This window comes from Engystomops pustulosus, chromosome 2, assembly GCF_040894005.1.
Source record: "Engystomops pustulosus chromosome 2, aEngPut4.maternal, whole genome shotgun sequence".
NCBI classification, from domain to species: Eukaryota; Metazoa; Chordata; class Amphibia; order Anura; family Leptodactylidae; genus Engystomops; species Engystomops pustulosus.
Window position 1 is genome coordinate 196,177,669 of NC_092412.1, and position 20,052 is coordinate 196,197,720.

General features: G+C 43.0%; 1 long non-coding RNA gene across 1 annotated transcript in view; it reads right to left on the reverse strand.

Annotated features, from left to right (window-relative positions):
- Positions 1 to 18,775, reverse strand: part of LOC140116702 (uncharacterized) — a 34,575-nt gene extending 15,800 nt beyond the window's left edge. The window contains exons 1-2 of the long non-coding RNA XR_011852922.1: positions 18,637 to 18,775; positions 12,199 to 12,261 (exon numbers count right to left, since the gene is read on the reverse strand). This is a non-coding gene — a long non-coding RNA (uncharacterized lncRNA). The remainder of the gene's footprint in view (positions 1 to 12,198; positions 12,262 to 18,636) is intronic.
- Positions 18,776 to 20,052: the final 1,277 nt, after the last annotated feature.

Consider the following 20,052-nt stretch of genomic DNA (forward strand, 5'->3'; position numbering starts at 1 on the left):
TATATTAATATCTTTACATGATTTGTACGCGGATGTGTTTACATTATTCATTTTAATTTTACTCAATGTCTGTCATATTTTAGAAACTATTATAAATTAAAAAAACGTTTTACTTCTGTACATCTGAAACCGTTTTTGATTGTGCCCACACCCATTTAAAAAGATTGTGTTCACCTACCCCCAGTTTCCTAGAACTTGTGACTGTGCCTCAACTCTGTTTTGTTGTTTCCACTCCAGTAAGAGGTACCCCAGAGAGACCATCATCCCCACCGCAGTCTCCAATACTGCTGCCTGTGGAGGATGATCCGGCTCCAGAGTCTGCAACCCCTGAAGCATCAGAGGCAGCTGAGACTCCGACTCCAGCGCCTGACTCAGAGGAGGACGATGAGGAGGTTGTTATCTTCTCCAGGCCGGAACTTCGGAGGTCTCAAACGGAGACAAAAGGTAAAGCTCCTGCGTACCTGCAGGAGTACCAACTGGTGTCACACAGAAGGAGGAGGCAGGTACGCTTTTCTGACACCGAAGTACTTACCACCGAAGAAGATACTGAGTACCCCCTGATGGGCTGAAAGCCTTACCAGGTACTGTGCTTATTGTACATATTGTAAATATTATTACTGCTATCCCATTTGGGCTGAGCGCCCGCTATTCCACAAGAGCCAGAGACTTTCCTGGGACTCTCACCCCTATTTATTTATTTCAGTCAAGAGACATACCTTGAACTGCCCACTGTTATGTGCTATGATAGCACCCCTACAAAGGACTCTGTCCCTCTACACATAGAGGAGACCCTTTGCATCTTTATTGCACTTTTCCCACTTCAAGGGCTGTACCCAGAAGATGGACTTTGCTATTAAAGACCTTCTGAGAGACTTTTGCCAACCTCAAGGAAAAGTTGCTACTTTATTTATTTTTATATTGCACTTAATGCCTTCCTTTTAGGTACAGACATTCTACATGCACTTTTATGCCTTTCCTTTTCAGGTAAAGAGACATTCTATGCTGCTACCCTGAGTAGCCTAACTATCTGTAACGTTTGTAATGTTATAAGATGTGTACCCATTGGGCTCCTAAGCCAATGTGAGTTTACAAAATGTTTGCACACTGTCAATTTATGTCTGTAGTTTGCACTAACCTTTTATAGGCTTTTCAGATTGTAGTGTGGCTGTGTCGGACCGTCTAATCTGTAAACCTTGACCGCTATCTTATGCCTCAAACCAAAGCTTTGCAAGTGGGGGTAGTCCGTAAACTGCGGGTCCTTAGGGGACCGGGGGGTGTTAAAGATATAGCACCTGGATGCCACTCACACAAGGGTAAGAATGTCAGTCAGCAGGTACTTGTACATTGTACAATGTTTTATTGTGTCACATATGCCAATGTAATGCATATATACACTATATATTTGTCGCCAGGGAAGAAGTGTTTATATAACAAATATACAGGCCCTGGTGCAAGGAGTGGATTACAGTACATGACACCACACCTTTCCTACTGTACAGTTTGGTTTAATGGCGTCAGCAACCAACTGTCACACATGTCCTTGTCTTAGTCCGACACCAACCTAGGTGCCTGTCTCCAGGACCATGGGCGGTTTGTCCCTACAGATCATGTAGCCTGCACTTCACAGAAGTGCCCCTATCTACCTCTGCACCCCAATCAGTCTGTAGTCGAGCCGAGGGCGGCTCTTTCAATTGCCCTGGGGGTATGCAACACCCTCGCCACTTGCAAGGCAGAGCTGTGTTTGCAAATACGTCCCACCATGTAGCTTGCAGCCTGTGTAGGGTCTGATTAGCCCCACAGCATGTCACTACATAACACTAGATAACACAGATGAACTCTGCAGTGGTAGATCCTGCCTGGTAAGGCAGGAGTTAATTGCTTTATGTGATGTAAAATGTGTCATCCAATCACATGTATTATCCTAATGTATTGTAATCTGGGATGTAATTGGAGGAGTAACCACCACATGACCAAGAGCTGAGAAAAAGGTGACGGTTGGAGATTTCCAACAGTCAGTTCAGTCAGAGAAGTGAGTCTGACAGGATTCAGTCAGAAAGACTAGCCAGTCAGACCAAGCAGTGAGTTAGACAGAGAGAGGAAAGAGGTATCATTCTACCTTCCAGGGTGATACCTGAAGCAACTCAGGACAAGCTGAAGCATCCTACTAGGACACAGCTACCTCCCAGCCTGCCTTTGCATCCAGGCTGATGATCTACTCCTGTGGCTCCCTCCAAATGCATCTCAGCACTCCACCATTTAGTTAAGGCACGTTGCTGCGGTTCTTGTCGGTTCCAATAAAGAACTGTAAGTTGTTTTTGTTCAACCTCTGCCTCCGTCTGGTCCCTGCTACTCCAGCTGCCATCATCACAGGCACCCTGTCCACCACACAGAGACTAATACTCTAGACACCAAAGGGTTGCCCCAGGGAGATCCGCTATAGCAGCCTCTCCCTCATCATTTCTTGCCAACACCACCCTACTGGAGACCTGCCAGGCTGTAGGACAGCCCTCCGGTTCCCCCATACCAAGCACCGTGACACTAGCGTGCCTAGGCCGCAACCGCCAGCCACTCAGGTACTGCGGGCCCCGGCTGACTCCAGGCCCCGAGAAAAGGCTTGGCCCCGGTGGGGGATGTTGCACTTACTATTACAAAAACCCTATCAATTATTTGCCTAAAGAGGACAACCCCTTTAACTGAATTTATACAACCGCCATATTGACCAATGCTATTGCACTGTTTTCCATATGGTTAAAGCACACCTGTCTATAACACAACAGAAAAATTGCAAACTAGCAGAGATGTAAACATGTAAAATAAGCCTAAGGCTGCATTCACAATGACGTGTGCCTGCCGTACCGTAGCACGGTCGGCACACCGAGAAATATGGCGCATGACGCCGTAATATGGGAAAAGATAGTTGCCATGCGCTCCATAGTGCGCTGTGCGGATATTGCTGGCCTATGGGCGACGTACACATGGCAGCCGTATATACGTCCACCAAGGGTTGCGTGAATTCAGCCTAAATAACACAGGGAAGAATGCCAAAACACACACCTCCTGCTGGTTTTACCATGTTCTGTAATGGCAGCAGTCAAGGGAATGGTACTTTTTAGTAAAACCAATTAGGTCAGTGGTGGCAAACCTCAGGGGTTGCACTCAGAGCCCTTTCTTCGCCAGACCTAAACCCCAGTATAGAAATTGCCAGATAGGACACGATACAACCTCCTCCAGTTCCGGAAAGCCCATAATAAGCTATTTTAAAGCATTTTGGGTTACATGAGACTGCAGGAAGAGTGCAAAGGTGCCGAGAGGATCAGATTATCATCTCCGAGATTCAAACTGTTTGGGGGCCCCCAGAGAAAATCTATTCAAATCTGGATTTCGCCACCTTTCAGTGGTATTGGTTTGCTCAGATGCTGATATCTTTGAATGCTGTGGCAGAGCAGGGAGAAATAATATAGAAATAAGTTACTGCTGAAATTGCTGATTTTACTGAGGGTAAAAACCCTGATTGACTTTTGTTGAGATGATTCATTGATCCCTATTCTCTATTCTGTACCCCATGAAATCTTGATACCAGATTATTATCTCTGCTTAATGAATGATTTTATTCTTCAGTGATAGCATATTAGCATACGTGCCCTTCATCTAATGTCTTAACAAAAATCAACTCGCAAACTTCTATACATACTGATATCCTGAAGTATCATACACATTTATTTGCTCTCATTTAGATTATAGGTACAATGTATTTGGTTATAAGTAGATTAGCAATATCCATTCATGGTACCTGGTACCTTAAAAAAAAAATCCCTAGTAGAGTTTACATTTAAATCTAATTGGTTGCTAGAACATCATTTATTTTTATCATGTTTTTTTTTGTTAAATTTGATGATTTGTAATTTAATTGAAAGTTCTTTATTATGGTATACACAAGCTGCGCCCTAGGCTTAATAGTAGATTGACGCTTATTCTGTTGCAGTTATCTTTGCAGACGCTACCTCCTTAACCCCTTCCCGCTCAGCGTCCGATATAGCGGACGCTGAGTGCAGTGACTTAACGCTCAGCATCCTATGCCGATCCGGCATCGGCAAACACGGGGTACCGGCTATCAGTCACAGTGTAACACCGTTGTTTAACCCATGTTTAAGCCGTTAAATGCTGCGGTCAGTCCAATCAGGGGGCGCCGATCGTTGCTATATCAACTCTGGGGTCCGATCTGGACCCCAGAGTTTCCTGTAAGAACTGCCGGTAAGATGGCATCTATGACGTCATCTTACAGGCAGAGTGTCAGCCTATGCATGTGCATAAAATGAAGTACAACATGTGGGGAAAAAACTTTCACAGAATCGCTTTAATAAGTAACAGAGTTGAAAAGTTATAACCATATAAAGCGACGCAAGTCAGAATCCAAAAAATGGGGCTGAGCCTTAAGCTATAAAATGGCTGCGTCCTTAAGGGGTTAAGGGGAACCTGTCACCAGGGACCTCATTTTCACTAAAGACAGGTTACAGAAGCCCATTACAGCTGCACTGCACATCTGCCTTTCTGCCTTCTCTAAGCATTTTCTCGTACAATATAATTGTGTGTTATAACTAACCTTGTATCCTGACACAATCCTCTGTGCAGTCCTAGGGGTTGGGCTTTGGTGTGGAAGCATTTCAAAAAACAACTTGTGTTTTATCTGTGCTGCAGACTGCTCATCTCTTGGCCCCCACCTTTGTGCTCTCATACAGCTACTGCTGTCTGTAGTGAAAATTAGGTCCCTGGTGGCAGGTTCTCTTTAACACAGGTAGGAGAACGATAGAAGATATCACCACTATAGCAAAAAATATATCTGCACAGAGCATTTATAGAAAACTCTCTGTACATCAAGGATTCTATCAAAGCTTGTACGCTTTGTCTGGACAAATCACGGGGTCGCGGAAATATATTAGGAGGCTGGACTTTTGCTGTCTATGTGACCATGTTGCAGCTGTAAAGTATACCACTATATGCTGCTACAAGATGGCAGCCCTCAGCCCAAAATGATACATTTTGCTATTTCTTTCAGTGAATCAGAAAAAAAGAATATTGTGATACTGTCCCTTTAAAGCTCATGCCGCCCTGAACACGTAGAAAAGAATAAGCTGGATGAAGCATGTATGAAGATCTAAATCCAATTTTGCTGACAAGAATAAACATGGGGTCTGAGGTCCCCTTTGCGGACCAAACAAAACATTCACAACCCAAACAATTGGTGGCCTGTGCTTTTGTCTGGTCCCCAAGATGCCACCAAGTCAGTGGGACATAATTGTATGGGGTGACATTAAGGGCATAAATAAGTGTGGATGTCAGGGCTCTGGGTCTGTGGACCCTCTGGACCACCACGGGAGATGAACTAGCCGACACCTAGGACCGGAGTCTAAGTGGCACCTGGTCTTCACCAGAGCCCGCCGCAAAGCGGGATGGTCTTGCTGCAGTGGGGTACCACCAGGTCGTTCCACAGGTGCGACTAGCCCGCAGTGGCAGCCAAGGTGGAAATGTAGAACACAGTGTGAGCCCGGGGTGACAGCGGGAGAACAGCGATGGAGGGAACTCTGGAACTCACAGCAGGGACACAGGACAGGAACGTAGGAACAGACTGGAACACAGGAGCAGGAACACAGAACCGGAACGTAGGAACAGACTGTGACACGGGAACAGGAACACAGAATGGAAACACAGGAGCAGGAACGGGAACACAGGAGCAGGAACTGGAACATAGGAACACAGAGGGGCTTTCACTTCACAAGAATGGCTTGAAGATCTGGCATGGAATCCTGGGAACAGCTGGCCTTTAAGGAAATTAGGAGTGCCAGCGCCAATCAGAGTTGCGCTGGCGCTTTAAATCCTAGAGTGAGGGCGCGTGGAAGCCCTAGGGAGTGGATGTGCGCAGGAGCATGGAGAGGTCAGTTTGATGCTGGGGCCGGAGGCAGCGCCACGGAGAGGAGAACGGGTGTGCCAAGAAATGGTTCGCGGGGGCACCTGTGACAGTGGGCCACAATAAAAGGGGACTTTTCAAAGTGTGGGAGCCACAAAAAAGCAGTGTACTGTGGTATCTACACTCACCGGCCACTTTATTAGGTACACCTGTCCAACTGCTCGTTAACACTTAATTTCTAATCAGCCAATCACATGGCGGCAACTCAGTGCATTTAGGCATGTAGACATGGTCAAGACAATCTCCTGCAGTTCAAACCGAGCATCAGTATGGGGAAGAAAGGTGATTTGAGTGCCTTTTAACGTGGCATGGTTGTTGGTGCCAGAAGGGCTGGTCTGAGTATTTCAGAAACTGCTGATCTACTGGGATTTTCACGCACAACCATCTCTAGGGTTTACAGAGAATGGTCCGAAAAAGAAAAAACATCCAGTGAGCGGCAGTTGTGTGGGCGGAAATGCCTTGTTGATGCCAGAGGTCAGAGGAGAATGGGCAGACTGGTTCGCGCTGATAGAAAGGGAACAGTGACTCAAATCGCCACCCGTTACAACCAAGGTAGGCAGAAGAGCATCTCTGAACGCACAGTACGTCAAACTTTGAGGCAGATGGGCTACAGCAGCAGAAGACCACACCGGGTGCCACTCCTTTCAGCTAAGAACAGGAAACTGAGGCTACAATTTGCACAAGCTCATCGAAATTGGACAGTGGAAAAACGTTGCCTGGTCTGATGAGTCTCGATTTCTGCTGCGACATTCAGATGGTAGGGTCAGAATTTGGCGTCAACAACATGAAAGCATGGATCCATCCTGCCTTGTATCAACGGTTCAGGCTGGTGGTGGTGGTGTCATGGTGTGGGGAATATTTTCTTGGCACTCTTTGGGCCCCTTGGTACCAATTGAGCATCGTTGCAACGCCACAGCCTACCTGAGTATTGTTGCTGACCATGTCCATCCCTTTATGACCACAATGTACCCAACATATGATGGCTACTTTCAGCAGGATAATGCGCCATGTCATAAAGCTGGAATCATCTCAGACTGGTTTCTTGAACAGGACAATGAGTTCACTGTACTCAAATGGCCTCCACAGTCACCAGATCTCAATCCAATAGAGCATCTTTGGGATGTGGTGGAACGGGAGATTCGCATCATGGATGTGCAGCCGACAAATCTGCGGCAACTGTGTGATGCCATCATGTCAATATGGACCAAAATCTCTGAGGAATGCTTCCAGCACCTTGTTGAATCTATGCCACGAAGAATTGAGGCAGTTCTGAAGGCAAAAGGGGGTCCAACCCGTTAATAGCATGGTGTACCTAATAAAGTGGCCGGTGAGTGTATGTCACTTGATAATGCCAGCCAGGAGATTTACAAAATATCATTTGCTTCATAAAACAGGGGACACAATACTGTAACCACCATCATAACAACAACTAAAAAACTTTAGGGGGGTTTATCAAGAGCTTACTCAAGAGCCAACGCTTATTGTTTCCCCCACTTAATCCATGATAAATTCCCATTATTTGCTTCCTCATTCATGTGCATGAAGCACCTCATAGACCGTGCCCTACACAATTCACCAACCATCACATAAATGCTTAATTATTTTTCCCCAATCTTATACAGGTGGGATTTGACAATCATCATGTTTTGAGAAAGCTATGTAAAAAAAACAATATTGAAGCTACCCAGAAAAACACTACTATGCATACAATGTTTATTTCCAGGCCTCACAGCCCCTTACTTATTATTGGCAACTGCTCACTGATGTCTTTCACAATCTTTTTATAGTAAGTAACCTCTTGGAAGCCTTCCATAACTGTAATGTAATGGGCTAAAGTCCAACGCAGAGGAAGAAATAAGCAGGCAATGTAAAATATCAATTGCCTTTCCATCTTTATAAAAGTCTAAATTAAAATATTACACTGTTTAAAAATTGGCCCCAAAAGGGTGAGTTTCCTTCTCATAGACATATTTAATGAGCTAAAGCTGACAGTGATTAAATCTTAATCTACTTTTCTTTTCCATTACAAGCCATTGTAAGTTACACAGCAGGCACTCTCGCCCTCTTATGAGTTCCTTGACAGATTTCCCACAATGCCAGGAATGCAGCTATGGGTAGGAACTTTGGTCCCTGCATGTGTACTGCACACTCCTATTGGATACCTGAATCATAGTTGACTACGAATTTATGTCAGGAGCCAACGCAGAGACTTCCTGATGTCTCTCAATAATACAGTAGGTCACCTTGAGTGTTCACATGCCCTGCAATCCAGACATATGACTACATTCTGTGTTGTAAATGAACTACAGGCAGTCCTCTGGTTACGTACAAGATTCTGAGTAGGTTAGTTTTTAGGTTGAATTTGTATGTAAGTCGGAACTGTATATTTTATAATTGTAACCCCAGCCAGAATTTTTTTGGTCTCTGTGACAATTGCAGACACCTGTTATAACTGATACAGCTGTTTATTGTAGCCTTGGACTAAAGTACAGTAAATTAAAAACATCCAGAGGTCCATTTGTAACTAGGGGTCGTCTGTAAGTTGGGCGTTCTTAAGTAGGGGACCTCCTGTACAGTGATTCTTCACAGTTTATATATTTATCTATTTTGTTTGTCTGTGTTTTCCATTGTAACCAAAAAAATCTCAATTAAAATTTTATTCATTCTGTGGTCCTAACTATGGATGCAACTTACTAACCTAGTGTGCAGTAGCAGGAGCAGCATTGTATCAATAGTGTGCGTGTCAGAGCCAAAAACTTCCTTTTGCAAAAGTCGTTTTTTTTTCTACACCTTAGGCTACATTTACACGACATATGGGAGACATATGTACGGACGCTAGCTTGTACATACGTCCCCCATAGAAAGCAATGGCCGCACTGAGCAACCCCCCCCATGGCGCCGGACGTATGCCGGTAATGTAAATGCATCCTTACTGTACATTAAAACACAAACACATCCGCATAGACAAGAAGAAGAAGCCTTCAGATACACAGTTAGTACAGGAAGAATGCACAGTACTTGAGTAAACCCAATGAGGTCACTATACAAATACAGTTCACTGCATGGACAATGATCCCACATAACAGGATTAATGCAAATAATGATGTCATAGTCCAAGAGGGATATCAGTTCACTAGTAGGACATGTCAATATCACATTGCTTGGGGTCCATTAACCAATACACCCACAGTTAATCATTTTTCAGCATCTGATCAACAGAGAATGCTGTGAGAGGACAGCTCCATTCTCATTGTAGTGGCTGCATCAAGTCACTGTAGTTTAGCTCACATTCAAATAATTGAAGCTGATCTGCAGTAACTTGTGTCTGACCCCTACAGAGAACGGAGCTGTCTGCTTCATGCTTAGTTCTGTTTATTAGCTGCTGAAAACATCTGAATTACTGTCGTACAGTGAATTGACCCAAGTCCTTCTCCGTACTTGTAGTCCATGCCATCAGAAAAGTTCCCGTCACCGTTCATTCATTCCTGAACACCATTTCCTTCCACCTGTCCGGTACCGGATGTTGTTTTGTCGCTCTTCTATCAGTGTATTAACCTGTTGTGTTCATTCTTTTATTTTATATAGAGAATTGTATTTATAATGCCTTTTTATGTATCTATTATTTTTGTGTATCAGTTATTTACTGTGAATTTAATTTTAGTGTCAATCCATTTCCATTGGTAACCGGAAGCGGTAATACGGTGTCAATATAAATGACAAAATGCACATCATTCTGTTATATGAACTAGACGAAGCGCTCGGTCCGAGCGTGAAACGCGTTGTTCTTATCATCATTTTACCCCCCCCCCCTTTTTTATTTCTATCACTAGTGGTTTTATTTTTCACCAAATAAAATCAGATCTTTTTTATTAAGCAGTCCAGCGCCATACTAACGCTCAACTATATACACATCCTTGATGTGTCACATTGTCCATTTTTCTATCCGGAGTCGTGTATCCCAAGCAGGAGAAGGACTGACACCGGGAGCGTGGCTGCACGAGGACGCCAACGTTTTCAACTAAGAACGATTTCACAGAGTTGTGCCTGCCAGCACAACCCCGTCAGGTTAGTAGTTCCACTACTACTCGTACACCGCCAAAATTTATGAAGGATATTGCACTATAGGAGCGCCCCTCTCTCCATTCCCTTCCAGATTAGTAGCTGCTATGGGGCCCGTAGTGTGAGGGGTCCCCGGCATCTGACCTGACCCACCAAAAAGGGGAGGTAGTGCACCATTATATACATATTATGCTGCAAATTATACACCATAATATATGTAATAATAATTCCTTTATTTATATAGTGCACACAGATTCTGCAGCACTGTACAGAGCTTGCCAAATGGGTCCCTGTCCCCAATGGGGCTAACAATCTAATCAACCGACCAGTATGTTTTAGAGTGTGGAAGGAAACCGGAGGACCTGGAGGAAACCCACACACAAACAGAGGGAACATACAAACCCTCTACAGATGTTGACCCTAGGACTTGAACCCAGATCCCTAGTGCTACAATGGTGTAATGCTTACCACTAAGCCACCATGCTGCCTATATGTCACGTGTAGATGCTGTATGTGTATATAGTGTATGGTGTGAATGTATACTGTATGCGTGTATATATGCTGTACATTTGTATATGGCACTGTTTGTTTGTGTATATGCTATTTATGTGTGTGTGCATCTGTGTATAAATATGTGATTGTAACTTGCATGTGTGAGTATACAAATATGTATATTTATATGTATATTTTTTTAAGTGGGAAGGGGGAGTGCCAATGCAGAAGCCTGCTATAGGATCCTGCCTCTCCTAGTTATGCCCCTTGGATTTTGACAATCTATTCTTTTCATGTTTTCAATATTTTTAGCCTGAAAAGTTAACTCGCTCCCCAAACTACTTTTTTCAAGAAAAATGTCTCTTCTCCATAGACATAAGATATTAGCTCCATGCATTACGGATAGTGGCTGTTAGTGGAGCTTGTATTACCACATAGTTAATAGCATAGCAATGCCTTAATCTTCTTAAATATATCTACTTCAAAATTTGTAAAAGAAGTTATGTGAAATGTGCTGCTTTGGAAAATCATGTTAATAGGATATTTTGATAATTCCCACTTAGTTCCCATTTTGTTTGCCTATATGTGATTGATCGTCTTCTAACTTTGCATGTTTTGAGCTTCCAATTAAAATGTTACAGTGTTATTTCCTCATTTTCTTTTCTTGTTTGAATTGCCAGCAGGGTGTATACAAGACTAATAAGACTGATAGACTTAGTGATGAATCAGTATCATCTAATGTGGTCTGATCATGAGTGTGCCATCAATAAGAGCTTGCAAATATTTATTCTTACTCACTCCCACCACTTGAAAAGTTGGTAACTTAGTGATCCTTAGCAGGGTCTTTCTTCATTCTTCTTCTTCTATGATACTGTTCAACAGAATACTTCCAATGTTTGTTGGTGTGGAACATTTTACTTAGCTCTTCCATAGTTGGTCTCCCATAGTCTGGTTTTAGAACCTGCTCATGTAATTCTTCCTGGATGGATCCAGTTGAGGAACTGGCTTTGTGTTCTCATATAGAATATCTACTGCTGGATGGTGGAAGACTATGATTTTCCCACTTGAGGTCAGAGCCAGCTTCACTTCATAATTGAAATTATCAAGTAGTGCAGAATAGGAAGATTCATGACAAAGTGGACACTGGTCTTCTTCTAACCTTGTGCTGCTCTGCCCAGGAATCTGTCCCAGAACCACAGCAGCTGACAGGCGGACCTACATCGCTCAGCACAGAGGTGCAGGAGAAGTGGGTGGCGTAATGTTTGTATTTTTGTTTATTTTCACATAAGGAACTTAGCACTTTTTAAAATCCTCAATGTAAATAAAACCACCTTTATCCATTTCACGACCAGCCAACATAAAAATATGTCACCTAGTAATAAAATAGTTTATGGAGAAGGCTAATGGACCAGACACTCTCCATATGCTGTTTATACAGTATGTATGGAAAAAAGCATCTAAATGTCCTAATTGATACTTTTTGCCATTTTGCCATCAACAAAAATTTGAATAAATCAATCAATGAAACGTCCTCTCATCCCACAAACGTTGGCTTCTTACCCAGCTCTGTACACCAAAGTATGAAAAAGTTACGGGTTTTAGAACATGGTGGCACAACGGGGGAGATGTATTAATGTGTGTGCCTTTAGACCAGTGTCGTTCTTAGACATTAGAGAGTTACTTACCTGTAGCACTACTGGGGTAAATGTCCATGCAGGAAACAGTATATTGGAAGAACTCGTAGGGTCCTAAAACAAATAATGGGGGGAAGTATAAAAATAGGGTATGACAAACACACCTAATCACTAATCACCTAATCACCTATACTTCAAACAAATTTCCAATAGCGATCCAATGCAACTTAAATTCATATGGTGAAGAATGTCACAGCAGAATCTTCTATGACTATGAGCTGGATTCTAGGGAACCATGTGGAATTGGAGGTACTTGGTTTTCTGTGGAAAGTGTGGATGAGCAGATGAGGTGAAATTTCATCCCATAGTGTTGTCTATGTTAGGCTGTTCTACCAGCAGTCAGACAATAACTAAGACTACCTCTCTTCCATCTTAGCAGTTAAGAAGCAACACTGCTTGCCCAGTCATATTATGCAGTAATATCCACTTGAAAACAGTGGGTGACATTTATCAGATGCCAAGCCCTGCAGGATTGAAAGGTAGCAGGCTATAGCCAATGCACAGGTGCAGGGCAGGAATGCCAAACGCCATCTCCTTCAGCTGCCAGTCGTGCCCCCCTTCACATTCCCCAACACACACTTGGCATGATGGGTGGCATAGAGGGGAATATAATTGCGATGCCTGTTGGTTTGCAAGGCACTGCAATCATTTCAGGGCTTGTACGCCAAAAAACTACTTTATCTTATATACCAACCAGAGGATATGAGCAGGCACATGCATGGTAGCTGACCCATATAGAAAAATGTGGGTTCATTTATTGCAGTAAAGTCCCATATAAAAGTGACCACAGTGACCTGCACCCATGGCCAACGCGTTTCAGACTGTCTTGCTGTCCTTAGTCATGGCTACTATTGTGTATACCTACAGAGTTATACCACACCTCCTAAAACAAATGTAATTTGCGGTCATTTGTTTTAGGAGGTGTGGTATAACTCCGTATATAAAAGCTTGTTTGTTTTGCACAATAGTAGCCATGACTAAGGACGGCAAGAGCGTCTGAAACGCGTCACCCATGGATGCAGGTCACTGTGGTCACTTATATATGTGATTTTACTGCAGTTCGGCTGGACCGTGAATTTTTCTTTTCTGTACAGTTTTGTATGCCCTTACAAAGGGGAGGACCGTGACTTACTGGATACGTTGTTTGGGGATTGGTGAGCTGGAGTTCTTCTTTTTCTTATGCAGGGAAGCTGACTCCCAGACACAGTGGGCGGCATTTATTATCGTCTTTCAAATGGAAAACTTGCAGAATTATTTTCCTCTTCTACACCTCTTGCGCCCTATTTATGAAGCAGGAGTGTAACTAGGAGAGGCTGGGCCCCATAGCAGATTTCTGCATGGGTCCCCCCTTCCCCTTAAAAAAATATAGATATATTTAGGCTGCATTCAGATAAACGTGTACTCGCCTGGCTATAGCCTGGCAGGCACACGCCTGGCACACTGGAGAGGAGAGGTGATCACGGCTCACCCCTCCCCTCTCCACAGAGAATAGAGCTGCGTGGTCGTTCTTATGGCCATAGATAGAGCAAGCTCTGTCTCTTTTGCTCAAAACACGTTGTATTAACCGTACCCAGCCAAATACACATACATGCAGGATAAAAACACCATATACACACATGCTGCATATACATACAGAATATACACACATACAGCAAATACACACATATTCAGTATATACAGCATATACATACTTACCTTATACAAAAACACACATACATAATATAAATATATGCGTGTATAAATACAGTATTTGCATCTATACATATAAACACGGTGTATACATATATACACAGTATATACACATATACACAGTATATGCATATATACACAGAGCGATCCAGGAGAGAGGTGGGCGGGCCAGTAGAGATGTGGATGGTAGCCGGGTAGCCACAGAGGGAGTGGCCCGGCAGCACGATGCGTCCGGCAACCGGCAGTGTATCCCTGGACCACTTACCATGAGCAGTGGTAAAGAACTGCAGGCACTGTGCATCCCCTGGCCCCTGAACCTCACAGGCCCCGTAGCAGCCGTAGCAGTAGTTACTCCACTGTTATGAAGTGTTGGTGCCACTATTTTGGTGGTAGAACTGTTGCAAGGAACGGCCTAATTATTATTTTTTTAAAACTGTATTTATTGAATTTTCAATTTTATGAAACAAAAGAACAAAAACACAACATAGGGTCATCAATACAAACGTTGGGTCTAGGACCCATAGGAAAGAGGGTGGAGGAATGTATTTAGTTCCAGTTATCAGCTTTAGTCCTCTCTTTCCACTAGTAGAGTCCTTATGCGGTTTGAAGGTCCAAAATCATACGGCATAGGCTGGCAGATTAACGTCCTTACAAAATATTTATATTCTGTTCTGGGGGGGACGGATGGGGAAGGGGGAGGTGGAAGGGGGGGGGGCAGGGAAACACAAAATAATTAACACACAACAAAACCCAAAAATCAAAAATCATGACAATCGCTCATCATCTCATCCCCAGGGGTTACGCCCCTCCCACCCCAGTCCAAGCATGATATATTATAGAATGTTACCACACTTGTTTGCTATTTACCACTACTACTATTCCTGATCCAGTTCAGTCGATTTCCACAGGGCCATCTCCCACAAGTTGTCGTTCCTGGTACCACACTGTGTTCAGAACGGCCTAATTATAAATGACCCCAATTGATTTTATTCCTCTGAGAGAAGTTGTGAACTTCTTCTGATCACATTCTAGAAGGAATTAATTGTGCTGGTTAAGCTAAAAAAAATCTAAAATTAACTACAGAGTCAGTGGGAGGAAAGTCTTAAGGTCTTTACAAGAAAGCAGGAACATAGCAATAAGGTCGTCAGTTGTAGGAAAAAGTGACTAATCCCTGATTTGGAAATGTATCTGAGGGATGTCCAAGCAAACCAGAACCATACAAACAGACATCACAGGCCTCATTGATATAAATAATCATATACCTCGGGGTAGAGAAGAGCAAATCTGTGAAAGTTATGCATGTTGTCAGATTTCCTATTACCCAGCTTTATTTACTGAATATAAGATAATATTGGCTATAACCTAAATACCTATTATCTTATTTGTAAGAAATAAAATGTCACTACAATAGAAGATTTAGTTATTCAGCTCATCTCAAACCCTAGGTTAAAGTTAAAATGTTAACTGTAAAGAATAAATATTAAATATTAAAGAGATTATCAATATCATAACACATTGTGGATATATGGCCATTTGAAGTAACTGGCCAAAAACATGAGTTTCACTACTCAACGATTCTGAAAATAGAATGCCTCAGTTTCCTGTCTGTAAAATCTTTTGACAATCTGACAAGTCTGACACATTTTACTTTATATTGACTTTATATTAGGAAATACCTATAATAATGTATGTACATTAATCGAATATCCAGCCTTTATATCTTGATCCACATCCCAATATGTTTTACTGTTCTGTCATGGTCTTCTACTGTCTTGCATCATAAAAAAAATTAAGCTGACTTTAAACTTTGCGACAATAAACAAAGAATGTTTTTTTTATAAGATACGATGTAAAGGCTTGCCACTGCTTATATACAATGTAGCCTGGGAAGCAGCTTGCCTCTGGGTCTCTATACTCTGCAGTAATGGCAGCTATTGCTGTTGGATGTCCCATGGATCTGAAAATACATCCCGGTCCAGGATAACCCCTTTAAAATCAATGAGCAGTCCGTATAAAACCCATGCCGATAAAAGTTTTTTCTGGACACGCGCTGGCTTTTGTTTCCATGGCTAGCACATGTTCCCATTTACCGTATTTCTATGGGCTCACACACATGGTCATTGGTCTACATTTATTATTAGTGAGGCAAACTGCAGTATATGTGCAACATCCCCCACCGGGGCCTAGCCTTTTCTTAGGGCCTGGAGACAGCCGGGGCCCACAGTACCTGAGTGGCTGGCGGTTGCGGCCTAGGCACGCTAGTGTCACGGTGCTTGATATGGGGACCGGAGGGCTGTCCTACAGCCTGGAAGGGTGGTGTTGGCAAGAAATGATGAGGGAGAGGCTGCTATAGCAGTTCTCCCTGGGGCAACCCTTTGGTGTCTGAGTATGAGTCTCTGTGTGGTTGATAGGGTGCCCGTGATGGTGACAGCCGTAGTAGCAGGGACCAGACGGAGGCAGACGTTGAACAAAAATAACTTACAGTTCTTTATTGGAACAAACAGGAACAGTAGCAACGTGCCTTGACAAATAGTAGAATGCTGGAGATGCAGTTGGAGGGAGCCACAGGAATGGATCATCAATCTGGATGCAATGGCAGGCTGGGAGATAGCTGTGTCCTAGTAGGATTCTTCAGCTTGTCCTGGGTTGCTTCAGATATCACCCTTGAAGGTAGGATTATATCCCTTTCCTCTCACTAACTAGCTCTTCTCTCCACTCAGGCAGGGAGCTGAGCTCTCCTGCTTTGGTCTGGTGTGCTGGATGCACTGACTCCTCTGAGTCTGACTGAGCTCTTCCTCAGATAACTCTGATCTGAGAGAGTGAACTCTCTCCTCACACTCCACTCTAGAACTTTCCTGACCAGGGGTTTTATTACTCCCACTGGTCAGGTGGTGGCTACTCCTCCAATCACATCCCAGCTTACAGACATAAGACTTGAACAACTGTGATTGGCTGACACATATTACATCACATTTAATACTTAACTCCTGCTTTACCAGGCAGACTCTACCGCTGAAGTGCTCATCTGTCTTATGTAGTGATCTGCTGTGGGGCTGATCAGACCTTTCACAGGCTGCAGGCTACATGGTGGGACGTATTCGCAACAACCCCTCTGCCTTGCATTGGCAGGGGTGTTGCACATGCATGCAGAGTGTGAGCGATTCATGAAGACCAGAGCATGGTTCTCATGAATTTGGCGCACTCTAAAGTTCTTAGCTGACTCCACCAGTTTTTTCTGGTGCACTCAGTTTAACAGGCGTAAACCACAATCATATCGGGCTTCTGACATAAATGTGGTGCATAAATGCACACTGTGACAACTCTTTAGGTGCGCGGTATAGTGTTGCGCCGTGCATAGTGCAGCAACGACACATTACTAGTGCACACACTTCATAAGTACATGTGCAGTTTCGCTCACTAATATACAGCAGGTGACACAGATTTCAGTCTTCATGAATGTGGCTCACCCTTTGGGGGCACCCGAAGTGCGTGAACTGTGTGCACCAGATTTTTTCTGGTGCACTCAGTTCAAGGGGCGTGCACCACATTTCTATCCTACTTGCCGACATAATTGTAGTGGCCGGTGTGAATATGTACCGGAATGCCTCTTTCTGTGCATAGGATTTTGTCAAGACGTGCATAGTGAGGCCACAACACAATACTAGCGCAAAAACGTTATAAATATATGTGCAACCAGTTTTTACACGTATTTATGTGCAATCTACACCTGGACCTGTAGCTATTCTCTGTTACATTATATTTATGGGCTTTAACCCCTTAATGACTAATTTGTTTTAATTTTTCACTTCATAACAAACTGTACTTCGCAGTGACAGGTGTTTAATATTTCAGGAAAAATTCCAATTGCAGTGAAATCGGTGAAAAAATGCATTTGCACCATTTTCTTGTGGGCTCATCGCTTATGGCTTTTACTATGCACTCCAAATGACACATTTGACTCTAATGACTTTTATTTTATACTTTTATACTTTGATCACTTTTTTTTTTAAGTCTTTTACGTGTACCAAATGGGAAACGTGGCGTTTTGGATATTTTGGCACAATTTTCCGTAATGAATTTATATGGAGAATTTGCTAACCCACTGTTACAGATCTGCAGCAATGAGAGGTCCTGGAGTCTTATAAACTGGAGTATTATAATGACTTCAGGCTGCCATAGCAACTGATACGTAAGCTAATACGCGCCGCCTGCTTTGCCAGTGGCTGTTAAAGGGTTAAATCTCACAATTAATGTCAGCACCCCTCTTTTATGGAGAGGGTTCAGCCCATGAGGATAACAGCCCATTCTCTGCTTAGGGCCTGACCCCAGGATTGAAGGACAGACACTATGGCATAGTTCTACACCATATTTCTACACCAACCTGGCATAGAAATATGTACTATGAGTGCACAGACGTGGGGCCGAAACGGTTCCCTAGCAACTGCAATTATTTCAGGGCTTTTACACCGGTTTTCTGGGATAGAAGCCCTAATGAAGGTCCCCCTACCCTTCTATCCTATGGATAGGTCATGAGAAATCCCTTTAAGGACAGCATCCTACAAAATACTAAGTACTATAAGTGGGGCCATAAAGTATACAACTTCTACAATAAATTATAAGACAGCATGTGGAATCGTTAACTCCCCACAGGGGTGGCTTCAGCTCACTAGAACACTGTATTAAAATAATTGAGCTCCCACAATTGTAAAGTACAGAATGAAGGGCATAAAAGGGACATACCTTAAATGGATATTCCTGGTAGCTTCTCTGTGTCACTTTCTTTTCTCCCATAAAGATTTTATACTAGAACTTGTTCTCAAGTCACAAGTCCGGCAACGCTGATAGCAGGGGAAAATACAAGAGCTGTCACCGCTTGTGGAATCAGCCGGTTGTTCAAGCACTGACAGCTCTCCTCACTTTTTGCTGTCACTGTAGCCAGAGTGTGGCTGAAATCTATCTGTAACCCACTGCTGACTTAAAATTAACAATTCATTATGAGCCAGAAAGTCCCTTTAAGTGACTTTTATGATGAAATGTCATATAAGGTTTACTGTGAAGGATTCAGTTAATTGACTTATTAATGCAATCAAAGCCATTTTACTAATACATTACAAACGCATTTGACACTGTCCCTCATAGATGCCTGATGGGTAAAATAAGGTATATTGGTTTGGCAGGAATCAATTGTAATAAGTTGTAAGGGTTATGTGCTTGGTCCACTATTATTTAATATATTTATTAATTATATAGAGGTAGGAATTAATAGCACTGTGTCTTTTTTTCATATGACATCAACCTGTGTAGTGTAATACAGTCCATCGAGGATGTTCATAGGCTGCCGGTTGATTGGACAAACTGAGGTTCAATGTGGACAAATGTAAGGTTATGCACCTGGGGGCTAATAATCCACAGGCAACATATGTCCTTGGGGGAGTAAATCTGGGAGAGTCTCTTGTTGAAAAGGACCTGGATATTCTAGTAGATCATAAATTAAATAACAGCATGCAATGTCAATCAGCTGCCTCTAAAGCCAGTAGGATCTTGTCATGTATCAAAAGTGGTATGGACTCTCGTGATAGGGATGTAATATTACCACTGTACAAGGCATTGGTTCAGCCTCACCTGGAACATGCTGTCCAGTTCTGGGCACCGCTCCATAAAAAGGATGTCCTGGGCTGGAGAGGGTTCAACGTAGAGCCACAAAAATGATAAGGGGTATGGAGGGTCTCAGTTAAAAGATTAAAACAACTAGATTTATTTAGTCTGGAAAAGAGGCGACTACGAGGGGACATGATTAACTTATATAAATATATAAATGGTCCATACAAAAAATATGGTGGTAAGTTGTTCCAGATTAAATCAAATAAAAAGTTTCTGCTGGAGAAAACAATGTTTAATTACAACAGGCGACATGAGAACTGTCATTCTGTGGAACAGCCTCCCTCAGGCGCTGGTACAAGCAGGTACAGCAGGGACAAGGACCTAGATGCCATTTTACACCTAAATAACATTGACGGTTATATAGAATTGTTTCCCCTAAATCATTCAATACCTCATCCAATCACTTCCCTTTCTTGGTTGAACGTGATGGACATGATTACAGAAACAAATCAAAGCAACTTGAATCCATGGTAGTTTTGATGGCGTGTTGAAAGA